This window comes from Mustela lutreola, chromosome 8, assembly GCF_030435805.1.
Source record: "Mustela lutreola isolate mMusLut2 chromosome 8, mMusLut2.pri, whole genome shotgun sequence".
NCBI lineage: Eukaryota > Metazoa > Chordata > Mammalia > Carnivora > Mustelidae > Mustela > Mustela lutreola.
In genome coordinates, this window is record NC_081297.1 from 114,877,842 (window position 1) to 114,891,868 (window position 14,027).

Here is a 14,027-nt window from a genome sequence, read left to right on the forward strand (position 1 = left end):
AAGTATTACCTGTCTATACTTATTGATATTCATACAGAGGAGGAAAAAGTATGTTACCATATAATAATGTTACTATATGACATTACTCAGTATTTATACCAAAGAATAAAGGTAAAATTATATACTCAGGGGCACCTGGGTGGCTCAGTTGTTAAGCCTCTGCCTTTGGGTCAGGCCATGATCCCAGGATCCTGGGATGGAGCCTCACAGTGCACATACTGCTCAGCAAGAAGCCTGCTTCTCCCTCTCCCACTCCCCCTGGTTGTGTTCTCTCTCTCACTGTGTTGCTCTCTGTCAAATAAATAATAAAATCTTTTTTTAAAAAGTATACTCAGCATTATATAAGCTGATCTAGCATAACTAATTATTAAATCTGTATTAACACCTCAATATATATTTTTGTAAATCTAGTTAATATTCTGGTATTAATATTAATATTAACCTATAATTAATATTAAGGTAACACTTAATGAGTCTGGCTATTCAGGTTTTGAGAAACAATTGTGACACATTTAAGGACAGTGCTTATTTTATGACAGATTCTGGGTAAGAAACAAAATATTGTAGATCTATGGTTCTCAAAATGTAGTCTCTGATTCAGCAATCTGGAAACTTCTTATATAACAGTATTCTTAGATTCTGCCTCCATGCCTAATAAATCATAAATTTATGGAGAACGGAGCCAGGTAGTTAGTGTTTTCACAAGTCCATTGGGTCATTCTGAGGCACACTAAAGTTTGAGAACCACTGCTCTAGATATTTTATGTAATAATAAGTTAAATGCAGGTTAGGAGTTTACAGACTCATTTAGGAGGCTGCTGCAGAAGCAAACTCTGCACTGGGCCTCCAGAAATAAAGACTAGGACAGAACTGACCCAGTGGGGGAACTACCACTTGTGCATCCATTACTGGAATGACTGATTTCAAGAGCATATACTGTGACCGCAGGGGACATCAGGATGCTGAAATTAAGAAGCCATCATTAGTGCCTCCTCCTGTATGCCTCAGTACCTCAAGCTGGACGCTGGAGCCTGAGAAGCAACAGTAGAAGGATCTCACCTCTCCAGGAATTTATTTCTCACAGCATAACAGTCAGAGAGGACACAAAGATGGTTTCAGCCTCTCAAATCTTACACCAGTGCCTATGATTGATAGATTCCACTGTGGAACCAGAAACAAAGCTACACAGGTATAGACTTAGTGCTAACACTGGCGTGAGAGAGGCAATAGAGTTAAATCACTGCTTGGACATGTTGCATCCTGTTTCAAAGTATGTACTTAGAGTCATGTAACTATTATTATTTGGTTTTATCACTATATTGAAGCATAATTTAAGAAATACTAAGACAGGTTTAGAAGCAATACAGATATTTAAAAGGAATCCTAATTTGTTACATGTCATTATCCACATTTATGATCTTATACACTTACATATTCATTGGCTAAACTGAGCAAGTGAAATCATACACAGCAACACCCTAGGAAATACACCTAGGCAATTTATAAGAGATGGTAGATAGATACATAGCAATAACTACATTTGTATAATGCATACTTTACTCTTTACATATTATAATTGATGTAGGTAATGTGTAATATAGTCATTTGCATATGAATAAATTGAGTATTAAAATTATAAAATATAAAATTCTGCATGATCATGTAACTGAATAATAAATAAAATATATGTCTTCTAACTCCTAAGCTAGTGTTTAATGCCATGTCTATATGTCCTCTGAGAATTCTTACAGCAGCAACACAACATGACAGAACAAAATGGGTACTGAGCCAGGACAGACAAATAGTATGAGTGCTGGGCAAACAGGAATGAAGCAGGGGCCTAGGGAGGAGTTTTAAATATCAGATAAAATCCGAAAATATTGCAAATCTAATACAAGTCCAAGTATGTTTATATATTAGCCAAGACAGGTTTGGCTATGCTGAGATAACAAAAAACTCAACAACTCAATGACTTAAAACAATAAATCTTTATTTCTTGCTCCAACTGATGGATGCATGGGAACCCTAATCTGATGTATCTTCATTCAGGAACTTAAGCTGACAAAGTATCCATTAACTATAACGTTGCTAATCATCAAGGCAGAAGAAAAGCACACTCTGGAGAGTCTTTTACTGGTATTTAAAGGACACACATCACTACTGCTCACACTTCATTGACCAGAATAATCACATGGTATTGCCCAACTACAACAGAGCTAAGAAGTACAATCCTACGTCATGCTAGTAAAGGAGAAAGAAATATGTGGTGAATAGCACAACGTTTACCACAATGTCAAAACCAAGTTAATAAATAAAGCTTTCACCAAGAACTTGGAATTGAAGGTCAAAGACAGTCAATTAGCATAGATGAAACAATGTTGATGTAAACCTGGTATCGGTGAGTAACCATTTTCCCATCCTGGTCATGGAGAGGCAGAAGTCAGTCTACCAAGAAAGAAAAAGCAAGGCAGATGTTCACAGTAAAAAAAGAAAAATGGCAGATTGTAGCTAGGAGGAGTACTGTTGGCTTTCTTGATCTTGCCCAGAGTCACTGGAGAGACCTAGTTGTCCTTTTCATTGGTAAATCAATTCTATCATCAAATTCCTGGGTTTTCCTAAATTTGCTCAAGTTGATTTCTGTTGTTTGCAATCAGCAGAATTTTAATTAAGGCAAAGATACTAACTAGTTCCTTAATATTTCCCTATCAAATAAAATACAGTATAGAGTCTCACATGATATACAGAAGTTGTTTCTCACATTAGTGGGTCTTAAATTTTTTTCCCCCTGCATATAACACACTGATACCGATAATTTATTTTAGGATTGGAATTACTATCACAATATGAGAAAAGGGAAGATAATGGTATTAGAGAATTTGGATCTTTTTCTCAAAGTTAAAAAATGGAATGCCATTAATCTTGATGGGCACTCATGAAAACAAATTGTCAGACTTTTAAAGCTTTTTGCCAAAGCAGAAAAAAACAAAAACCTATAAGATCCTTTTTTTTAAGAGCTGAGAAAGTACCAAATAATCCAACAGTTTTCATCTAAAATTTAAATTGTTAAAATTCTTATCCACCAGAGAACAAATTATTAGAATGTATGATACTGAGACAGAGAAATAGAAGATAAAGAGAGAGGCAAACCAAGACATAGACTCGTCATTACAGAACAAACTGACGGCTACCAGAGGGGAGGTGGTTGGGAGGAAGGGGGAAATAGACGAGGGGGATTAAGGAGCACACTGGCTGTGACGATCCATGGAAGTGTGGGATCACTATATTGTATACCTGAAACTAATATTACACTATATGTTAACTACCAGGAATTTAAATAAAAACTTAGAAGAAGTTTTTAAAGTCCATAACATGGTACATCCAGGAACACTTCCTACCAACTATACATGTTCTTAAGTGTAACTATAATGTTTCCATACATTCTCCAGTTGCAAAGTAACAGTTCTGGGAGACAACATTTTTGATTAATTTCATAAGCAAGAACATCATTTGCTTTACATTGTGAAAAAAATTAGACAACCATGGATAGAAGCTGTCAGATGATCCAAACTGTCAGTTTGGTTTAAACGTTTCTGAAAAGATGAAGTAATTTGGCCAGAACTGCCAAAAATGTGCCTGCTACTTTAGTGCATGCTTGAATAAACATGAAACAATATTTGGATATGCTGATTAAAGATAAGATTTTGTTATATATTTATTAGATTCCATTCAAAAACATTTTCTCTTAGTAGGAGAGCCAATAATGCTTTTATTTAATTTTTTAAAAAAGATTTTATGTATTTGACAGAGAGAGAGAGATCACAAGTAGGCAAAGAGGCAGGCAGAGGGTGGGGGTGGGGGGAAGTAGGTTCCTTGCTGAGCAGGGAGCCTGATGCAGGGCTCCATCCCAGGACCCTGAGTCAAAGGCAGAAGGTCAACCCACTGAGCCACCCAGGTGCCCCCCAATAATGCTTTTAAATATCAAACAAATACTGAAATCTGTTTCTTTGAAAATGTTAGATAAATAACAGTATGATATTAATTACACAAAAGTTAAGTTTAATGAACCAAAGTAAAAGATATATTGCCTACTATAAGATAGTGATTTAATAATTATATGTTCTTACACAATCCCTTAATTTTCAGCAGCAAAACATACTTGTCTACCCACCGTATTTTAAAATACTTTTCTTTTTTATTTATGTAAGATACTAAAAATGATTCTTTGTCACTTGTAATCTCTAGTCTCAAGTAGATTCAAAAATACTAACTAGCCCTTAGAAGATAGTGATCCAGTGATGACTGGTTCTCTGCAATGTGGTGGTATTGATTTATTTTTAAAATAATTGAATGTCTACTGAGTGCTAGACTTGTTTTAAGTGCTGGGAATTCAGCTAGGAACATGACAGGAAAGGTCTCTACCTCAGTAAATGTTATTAACTAGTTAGAAAAATATTCTAAAACAAAAGAAAAATATGTGATTTAAGTGCTAAGAAGAACATTTAAATTGGGTAAAAAGACAAATATAACACATCTACATCCATTTTCAGAACTCAAATTGAGTATTCCAACCACTTCTTTACCTCCCCTCATAACTTCAGCTTTGCGGGATCTGTAAAAACTTTTAGCATATGTACATAGCAATAACTGGTTTTCCACACAAAATCATACATTCAAAATCCATTTATTAATATTCACCCGTTTTTCCCCCCTCAAGCTGAAGGAATAGCGACTTTAAAAATATGTTTTACAAATTGGAAAAAATGAGCATCAGGGACCATAAAGGGCTGGCCCAGGTTTATGTGACATAGCTAGGACATGAACCTAGGTGCATTGAAGAAAATTGTATTAAAATTCTTTGATATGTCAAGCACATGATGGATATTATAAATGAATATGGCATAGTCCTGACTTCATAATGTTTCATCCAGGATATAGTTCACCATTCTCAGTCACTGGGTAGAAGCAGTCATGCTTCATCTAAAATTAACCTACAAAAAAAAATATAACCCTTGGAAAACCTGAGCCTGGAAATAAGTCAGAGGCTTGGTCTCAGTCACTCTCCTTCTGGTAGATGATTGTCTACCTCTAGAAGCCATCAGAGATTGCATACAAAAATATTTAGGTTATTATCTTAAATTTTAACCTTCCCTTCTGTAATTTACAAATATTATCAAAGGTGAATGGAAGAACCAGAGAGTGAGCTCAAGACAGAACATTACCAGAGACTTCCTTGCTTTCCCCATGCATTACTGACATACATTGAAAGGCTGAGGCATGGGATCCCCACAGCTCCAGATGGTCATAAAGAGTTGTACTTGGCATCCCCTACAGGACAAAGGAAGTGGCTCTTTTTACCAGTTTAAGTGTGATTTGATACAAGTAGCTTCTGGGGATCACTGATATGCTAAATGGCTTTTGGAGAAATGGACTTAGAAAGCTAATTGAGAGGCAATCCAGTAGATTTGCCTAGAGGTACACTAGATAGATTTTTTGAAGTGAAAGGGTTGCTAAATACCTGGAGGGATCATCTTTTAAAGCAGATTCAAAATGAAAATGTTCATGTGGGTGTTAAAAGTCCTATTTGTGGCTAGTGCCCGCAGCAGGACAGAATAATTAGGAAATTTAGGAACTGCCTTCACCTGTGCCTCCAATAATACAGGTAAGGTTTTCTTTTTTCTTTCTTTTTTTTTTTTTTTAAGATTTTATTTATTTATTTGACAGAGAAAGATCACAAGTAGGCAGAGAGAGAGAGGGAAGCAGGCTCCCCGCTGAGTGGAGAGCCCGATGCGGGACTCGATCCCAGGACCCTGAGATCATGACCTGAGCCGAAGGCAGCGGCTTAATCCACTGAGCCACCCAGGTGCCCCCAGGTAAGATTTTCAAACCAAGATCTTCCTTATTTCAACAAATTCATGTTTATTAATAAACAAAAATTATGTTTAAGTATATTTGATTGTTTTAAACTCTAGGACCTAGAGAAAGGCCTTACTTACATATCACTAATCAAACATTACCAATGGCATAAAATAGCATTTAACTATTAGAATTAAAATATTACAAAGAGAATTATTTACTAATTCTTAAATTCTTTATCTTTACTCTCCTCCCAGAATGATCTAACAGACATGGCCAGTTACCTTGGAGAATATGTTTCTACCCAGGTTTTTTGCACATGGGACCCCAATTGTTGGAGGAGTTCATCTAGAGTATGTGATCACCAGTTGACTCCAAGCTGGTCCTAGACAATCAGGTGCTCCTCCTCCCCTGTCTTTGGAATGTAAATGCTGCCCAACCATTCCCACAGCCAGAGCCATTCGAGGATACAACCTTGAAAGAGCAATGCATTGTTGAAACCATCTAGACCAGATTAAACCCAGTCAGGGCCTCTATATAAACTTTTAAGATTCTGGCAGGCTTGTGCAGAGATCTACTTGTCTTGAGGCCATCCAGGAAAAGCTTCATATGTAAGTCCCCTTGCTTATGAAGACTGCCACCTGTCTTCTGGAGTGGCCTGCTTCTTTCTTTGGTCTCTCCTTGCCTTTCTTGTTCCAGGGACCAGTTTCAGATTTCATGTGGGAAATTCTTGATGTTTAGAACGAACACCAGTCAAGCAAAGTGCAAGTAAGAGAGGATGAGACCCCAGGAAACTCTGTGTGAGTTATATTTGCAAGATTTCCCTCTAAGGCTCCCATCCAGAACCCCTTGTGCTTCAGAGGAAGTGGCCATGTATGTGTTATGAAGCTGGTAATTAGGGGATGTCAGTATTCAGACAGCCCAAGCATAAGCCCCCTGTTACAGGACCTGCTCCCCAACTCAGCATTAATACTCCCACCAATCCAAACTTACTGTTTACAGTGCCTGGGATGCAAGGAGCACTCGATGAATATTCATCTAATCATTTAATTAATTAATGACAAGGATAAGTGGCAGAATCTAAAAATGTGAGCATGATAGCGTCAAATCTTAAAAGCAAGCAAAACAAAAAGCATCAAGGAAATAAAGAACTTTCTAGTTAGTCTATATGCTTTTGATAAATCATATAAGCAATATGTTAAAACTGACAACATCTTTAGACGACAAGGGAGTCTAAGAGTTCATTAATTCCACTCCCTTGTTCTCAGAAAGGTACACTTCTAAGCTTTCCAACAAAATTGTTCTCTCATCTTTTCTAGAAACTCTCTAGAGACAAATGACTACACATCTTTCTGAGCGGATTGACATAAAAATGTTATGAGGATAAACCTAATGGTGTTAGATATAAAAGAGATGATTAATCACTACATCATTTTGAAACTTAATTTTTCTTACTTTCACAATCAATCTTTTATAAGGGCTGTTTCATTTAATTTTTATTTTTCTCACAATAAGAGAATTTTAAATATAAAAGTTAAAATCTCTTTTCTTTGTAGGAATTTTGGAAAGCTGTGGAACTCTTGAAGAGGAAAAAAATCACTTGTATTCCTGTCAACCAGTATCTCGGCATTTAATTTTCTTTCATGTTTTGATGTATTTATTCCTGAGCTTTTTTAATTCACAAATTTAAGTAAAATTAGGTTTATTTACTCAATGTGTGTGTGTGTGTGTGTTTAGCTATATATTTACATACACACATAAATAAACATAGTTGTCATCATCCTTTCTTAATATTCTGTCATAAATATTTTTCAAAATTTTAACCTGTAACTAACCTACTATTTTTAGTAGCACTGTAACAATGTAATGTACTATAGTCAGAGGAATGGTGATTCCCCCGAAAAGATATATTCTCCTGGAACCTGTGAATGATCTTATTTAGTAAAAGTTTCTTTGAAGATGCAATTTAGAATTTTGAAATGAGGATTCCTGGGTGGTTCAGTCAGTTAAGCATCTGCCTTTGGCTCAGGTCATGATCCCAAGGTCTTGGGATTAAGCCCCCTGTTGGGCTCCTTACTCAGCAGGGAACCTGCTTCTCCCTCTCCCTGCCTCTCCCCCTGTTTGTGCTTTCTGTCTTTCTGTTTTTCTCTCTCTCTTACTCTCTCTCTCACACGCAAATAAATAAATAAAATCTTTTGAAAAAAAGGAATTTTGAGGGATGTTTGGGTGGCTCATTTGTTAAATGTATTCCTTTAGCTCAGGTTATGATCCCAGAGTCCTGGGATCAAGCCCTGCATCAGGCTCCCTGCTCAGCATGAAGCCTGCTTCTCCCTCTCCCCCTACTCCTGTTCCCTCTCTCCTTGTCTCTCTCTATAAAACAAATAAATCTTAGAAAAAAATAAATTTGAACTATCAAAAAAAAATTTTTTTTAAATGAAATCATTCTGGATTAGCGTGGGCCCTTTATTCAATGACAAGTGTCTTTTTATGAGAATAGAAAGAAGGAAGACAGCAGAGAGGTAATGTGAAGAATGCATCACAGTAATATACCAATGTGGTGCCAGCAACCACCACAAGGTAGGAAGTATGGACTAGATTCGCCCTCAGAGTCTCCAAAATGCTGCCCAAATCTTGACTTCATGTTCTTAGTTTTCAGAACTGTGAGAGAATAAATTTCTGTTGTTTTAAAAACCCAGTTGGTGGTAATTTGTCTGGACTACGTTGGGAAACTAGCACACTTTTGGACAGACCGTGATTTATGTAACCATTCTTAGAGGAATTTTTGCCATATTTTTTCTTTTGCTATCATAAATAATGCTAGAATCATTGACATTCATTCATTCACTCATTTAATAAATATGAATTAAAAACCTACTGTATGTCAGATACTCCTGTAGACAATTGGAGATACAAGACATCAGGGGACAACATAAAGATTTCAGTCCTATTGAGTTTCCAATGAACACATGATAAATATGTAAATTGGAGGGTATGCTGGAAGATGTTATGTGCAAGGAATAAAGAAAAAAGAATAAAATAAGTTTTGGATAGAAAACTGGGATTTTCTATTTAAATAGGGTGGTTAGGGAAGGTCTTAATTGAATGGTTGACTGCGGAAGATGGATGAGAAGGCAGTGAGGGAGCCACCCACGTAGTTCCAGGAAGAGCTTCCAGGTAAAGGAAAGAGTGAATGGAAAGTGCCAATTTCTGAATATATCTTTAGAATAAATTTCTAGGAATAGAATTACTAAGTCAAAGTGCACAGATATTTTTAAACCTCTTGATAAGTATCATCTGCCTGAAAAATTGCATCAGATTAGACATTCACTGGAAATGCATATGAGTAATGACTGTCCCAAATTAAAACACATATTATTGTTTTTAACTGCCATGTTGAAGGCAGGGGGGAAACTTCATTGTTGAAACTTGGATTTTCTGATGAGAAATTTTTTTGTACATCTAATAATCATTTGCATTTTTAAGAAATGCATACATTTTGAAATGCATGCTCTTTTTAATATTAAGCTGTATTCTATAATCTTTAACATATGGTATATTTTTTTCCCATTGGAGCTTACCTTTTAAGTTTGATTATGCTTATTTTGACATGCATAAATATTTTTAAGTTTATGTAATAATACATATCCATTTCTTTCTTTGATTCACTTTGAGGTAATACTCAATTATTTACTATCTCCAAGAAAAGATGATAATCAAGTGTATTTTTCCTAGTTGATTTATAAACCTATTTTCAACTGACTATATTTTGCCAAGATACTTATATAACTTCATGAAAGATAATTAGAAACTTAAAAGTAGTTAAATTTGTGTTTCTTGAAAAAATTGAAAATTTAAATACTCATCTTGGGTAAAATATTTTGAAATAGAAATGTAGAAAATTCAGCAATGATAATAGTTAAAATATATCACTCGATATTTATTTCAAAATTTAATTTTAGCTGTGCTAAAAAGTATATATATTGAGATATATTAGCTTTAAAATAAAATTATTCTAACAACTTATTGTACTTTTAAATATTTAATTTTATTTAAAACTTACTATCTTGTGTAAATACACACACACACACATACAGAGCAGGCAATATATATTGACAACAAACAGAACAAAATGTGGAACAAAATGAAATGGATACATCAAACTCAGGGTAATAGAGTTACCCTGATAGAGCATTAAATTTAACACTAAGCTACCTGGCTTAAAAAATATTTGATACAACAAAATCAGGTCTACCTCTGCTATCACATAGCAAGTGGCCCACAGGGCTTTTGTAACCTTTGCTTGATTGAATTACCGCTACTGAGAGGTTCAGTGAAGCATTTTCTGCTTCATGGCAGTCTCCATCATTCTGATATTTATAAATATCAAAGAGCAGCAGGCTGCAGACAAAAACTTCCATTGGAATAACCCAGAGCTTTCAAAATATCCATATAAATTAGCCTATTTATAAGTTCCCACTAAAATGTCAATCCCTTTTAGGTTATCATGTTTGCAGTGTTTTATAATTTCTTACACTTTAAAAAAATAAGCACTTCAAAAATGTTTAGAAGTATTCATACAAGACTTTCATCTGTTTATATGTACATTCAAGCATTAGAAAGCTGTTCATGTGATCAAAAACAAGTGACAAAATAATAAGCATCTATTTAATCTATAGTCATTTTCTCTGGATTTTTCTGTTTGATTTTCAAAAATAAGTCAGAATCCCATCTATTCTACTCCATATATTATTTCAATTATATGTTATCTTCATTGTATACACAAACTAGTGCCAAATATTTCTCTCCCTCAAAAGGAAAATTAGGTTCTTCTCTAAATTATGTGACTTATGGAGGACCTGTAAATATTTAGGCAAGTTTTGATTATGTAGGTGGAAATTTTGATCAATGAAAATATCTGATGGATAAATATTTTGAATTCTTAAATGTATTCCATTAATCAATAAAAGGATATATTTCTAAATTCCTCACCAGTAAAACAGTGCCTTGTACTCCCTCTGCTGGCTTTAGAGGGCAGTTTAACTTAAAAACACATTCCTGTAAAACAACAGAAGCACTTAGAACAATGTTACATAATGACTCCAACTCTGATTAAAAATTCAAGTAAAAAGTATATTTATCCTCTTTCAGACTTCAAAATGATAGGTCAGTGTTAATAAGAATACTGAAGGAATAACATAAAATCGCAGTAATCTAAACAGTATGAGGGAGATAGGAAAAAGAATAAGTTTAGAAAATAGAATATCCAAAAATTAGGAATTTAATAAGGGACGAACAAGATAATTTAATCAAGTGTAGAATGAGTTTGATAACAATGTATGCTAACATAGTCACACTTGTAAAGGAAAACAAGAATACGTTTCTTTTTTTTTTTAATATTTTATTTATTTATTTGACAGAGATCACAAGTAGGCAGAGAGGCAGGCAGAGAAAGAGGAGGAAGCAGGTTCCCTGATGAGCAGAGAGCCTGATGTGGGACTTGATCCTAGAACCCTGGGATCATGACCTGAGCAGAAGGCAGAGGCTTAACCCACTGAGCCACCCAGGCGCCCCTATCTCATACTCTATACAAGTGGAAATACCAGATGAAATTTTAAAATTTTTAAATTGGGTTTTAAACCCATATAAACAGTAGAATAATATGTTGGGGAGTTTCATATCTCCACATGGGAAAAGTCTTCCTCCATAAGGTGAGAGATTTAAAAGTCATAAGGAAGGGGCACCTCAGTCAGTTAAGCATTCAACTCTGGATTTCAGCTGAGGTGATAATCTCAGAGTTGTGAGATAGAGTCCTGTGCTGGGCTCAGCTCTGGGTGTGGATAAGATTCTCTCTCTCTGTCTCTAGGGGAAAAAAAAAAAGAAAAGAAAGAAAACCCTATAAACAAAGTTAAAGGCAAGGGAGTAGGGGCAAATATTGCAACAGATATGGTAAAGGTATAAATTCCCTATTATTTAAAGGCTTTCATGAGGCTTTTATTAGGCTTCTATACTTTTCTTAAATTTAAGAAGAAGAAAGGAATCTAAGAGAAAAAGCCTTTTACTAAGGAAAATTATGGACAAAACCCACATATTCAACAAGCATAGGAAAAGCTGCTCATCCTCCCTGGTAGTTAAGGAAAAGGAAGTGCACAATGAGAGTTACAAACCATTAACATGATAATTATCTTAAGACCTGTTCAAACTGGCAAATATTAAAAAATAAGTGCAAGTTGAGGCACCTGGATGGCACGGTTGGTTGAGTACCAGCTCTTGATTTCAGCTCAGGTCATGATCTCGGGGTTGTGGGGTAAGCCCACGTGGATTTCCAAGCTAGGTGTGGAGCCTGCTTGGGATTCTCCCTCTCCTTCTGCCCCTCCCCCTCCTCCCCCTCTCTAAAAAACAAAAGCAAAAGCAAAAATCCAGAAATACAGGGCAAGCTGCTGCAATCTTAAAAAATACTTGACAATATCTTTAAATCAAATACATGCATGCAGCCACAAACTTTTGACACAATAATCCCACTTCGAAGATCTATCCAATAAAAATAAAAGTGCCAACATTTAAGGCCATGTATCTAGTGACATTTAATGTAACAAATTTGTAATGACAAAAACAGGAACATTCAAATATTAATCAAAGATAAAATATATGGATAAATTTTGGTACAGTCATTCTATTATGCTATTATTTAAAGGAAAGATTATATATAGAAAGATAATTATAGAGAGATCAGAAATATATATTGATCATATTTAGGGTGAATCATTACAAAAAGCAATAACAGTACATCATTTATTTATGATTTTTCATGTTTGTGTGAGCATAATAGGCATTGTGGAAGGAAAAGAACTAGGACTTTTATAGTAGTTACTAAGGGATAACAATGAAGAGCGTAGGGGTAACTTTTAACTTTTTATTTATACATCTTTGAATTTTTTCCTAGTTAAAACAAGTATGAATATATCTATAATTTGCTATTTTAATTCAGAAAATAAAATTTGAAAAGAAAGAGTTAATATGAAGTAGTCAGGTCTTTCAGGACATAAGGTACATACATTGTATACATATTGAAGTCACATATTAAGGGTCTACCTTAATTCCTTTTTCTTTCCCCTAAAAGGTAAAAGAAACGTAAACCACCCAGCAGAATGTGGCCATGATATCTGGATGGAGGGAGGTGAGAAGCAGCAAGAGAATTTCCAGTATGGAGTGGGGATACAATGACACCCCAGGCACACATACTTGGGAAAACTCCCCAAAGAATGTTGAAAATCACCCTCTAACTCCTAACCTGTGCTGAGAACTATTTACTGATTAGGTAGAGAAAACCCTCTCTTCAATTTCTTTCTATGGGTTTCCCTGGGGGCTGGCTGTGGTCACAGATGTCAGCAACACTAACTTCCAAAATGGCCTCAAAATTATTCTAGAAAACCAGTGCAGTCTTTTTTTTTTTTTTTCCCCCTCAACTTTGGTTGCACAGTAGAATCAACTAGGAAAAAAAAAAAAGAATATTGTATTGAAGCTGGGAATTGCTTGTACTGTGCTAGTATTTTTTGAAAGCTCTCCAGATGTTGAGCCTCCACATTGGACTCCCTGTGCTCAGCAGGAAGTCTGCTTCTCCCTCTCCCACTCCCCGTTTGTATTCCCTCTCTCGCTGTCTCTCTCTCTGTGAAATAAATACAATCTTAAAATAAATAAATAAATAGATTAAAAAAAAAAAAAAAAAAGCTCTCCAGGTGATTCTGAAGCAAGGTGAGAGCTAAGAACCCTTAATAGAGTAAATACCTTAACGCTAGTGCTAAGGTGGGAACTGGAATCTGTGGCGTGCCTCGGCCAGGCAGCCTAAGGGAGAGGAGAAGATGGTTATGGGGCCAGGTAGAAGAAAATTAAAAACCTGGAACTGTAGACACACTGCTGTATTTTTTCCGTGCTTTAAAACAAACAAACAGCTTTGTTGAGTTATAATCTGGGGCGATTATGAATAACGTTCACATGTTCATAGAAGTCTTTGTACAAATATGGATTTTTTAAAAAGATTTTATTTATTTATTTCAGAGAGAGAGAGAGAGAGAGAGAGAGTGCACAAGCAGGGGGAGCAGCATGCAGAAGGAGAACAGACTCTCCTCTGAGCAGGGAGCTCAATGTGGGACTTGATCCCAGGATCATGACCTGAGCCA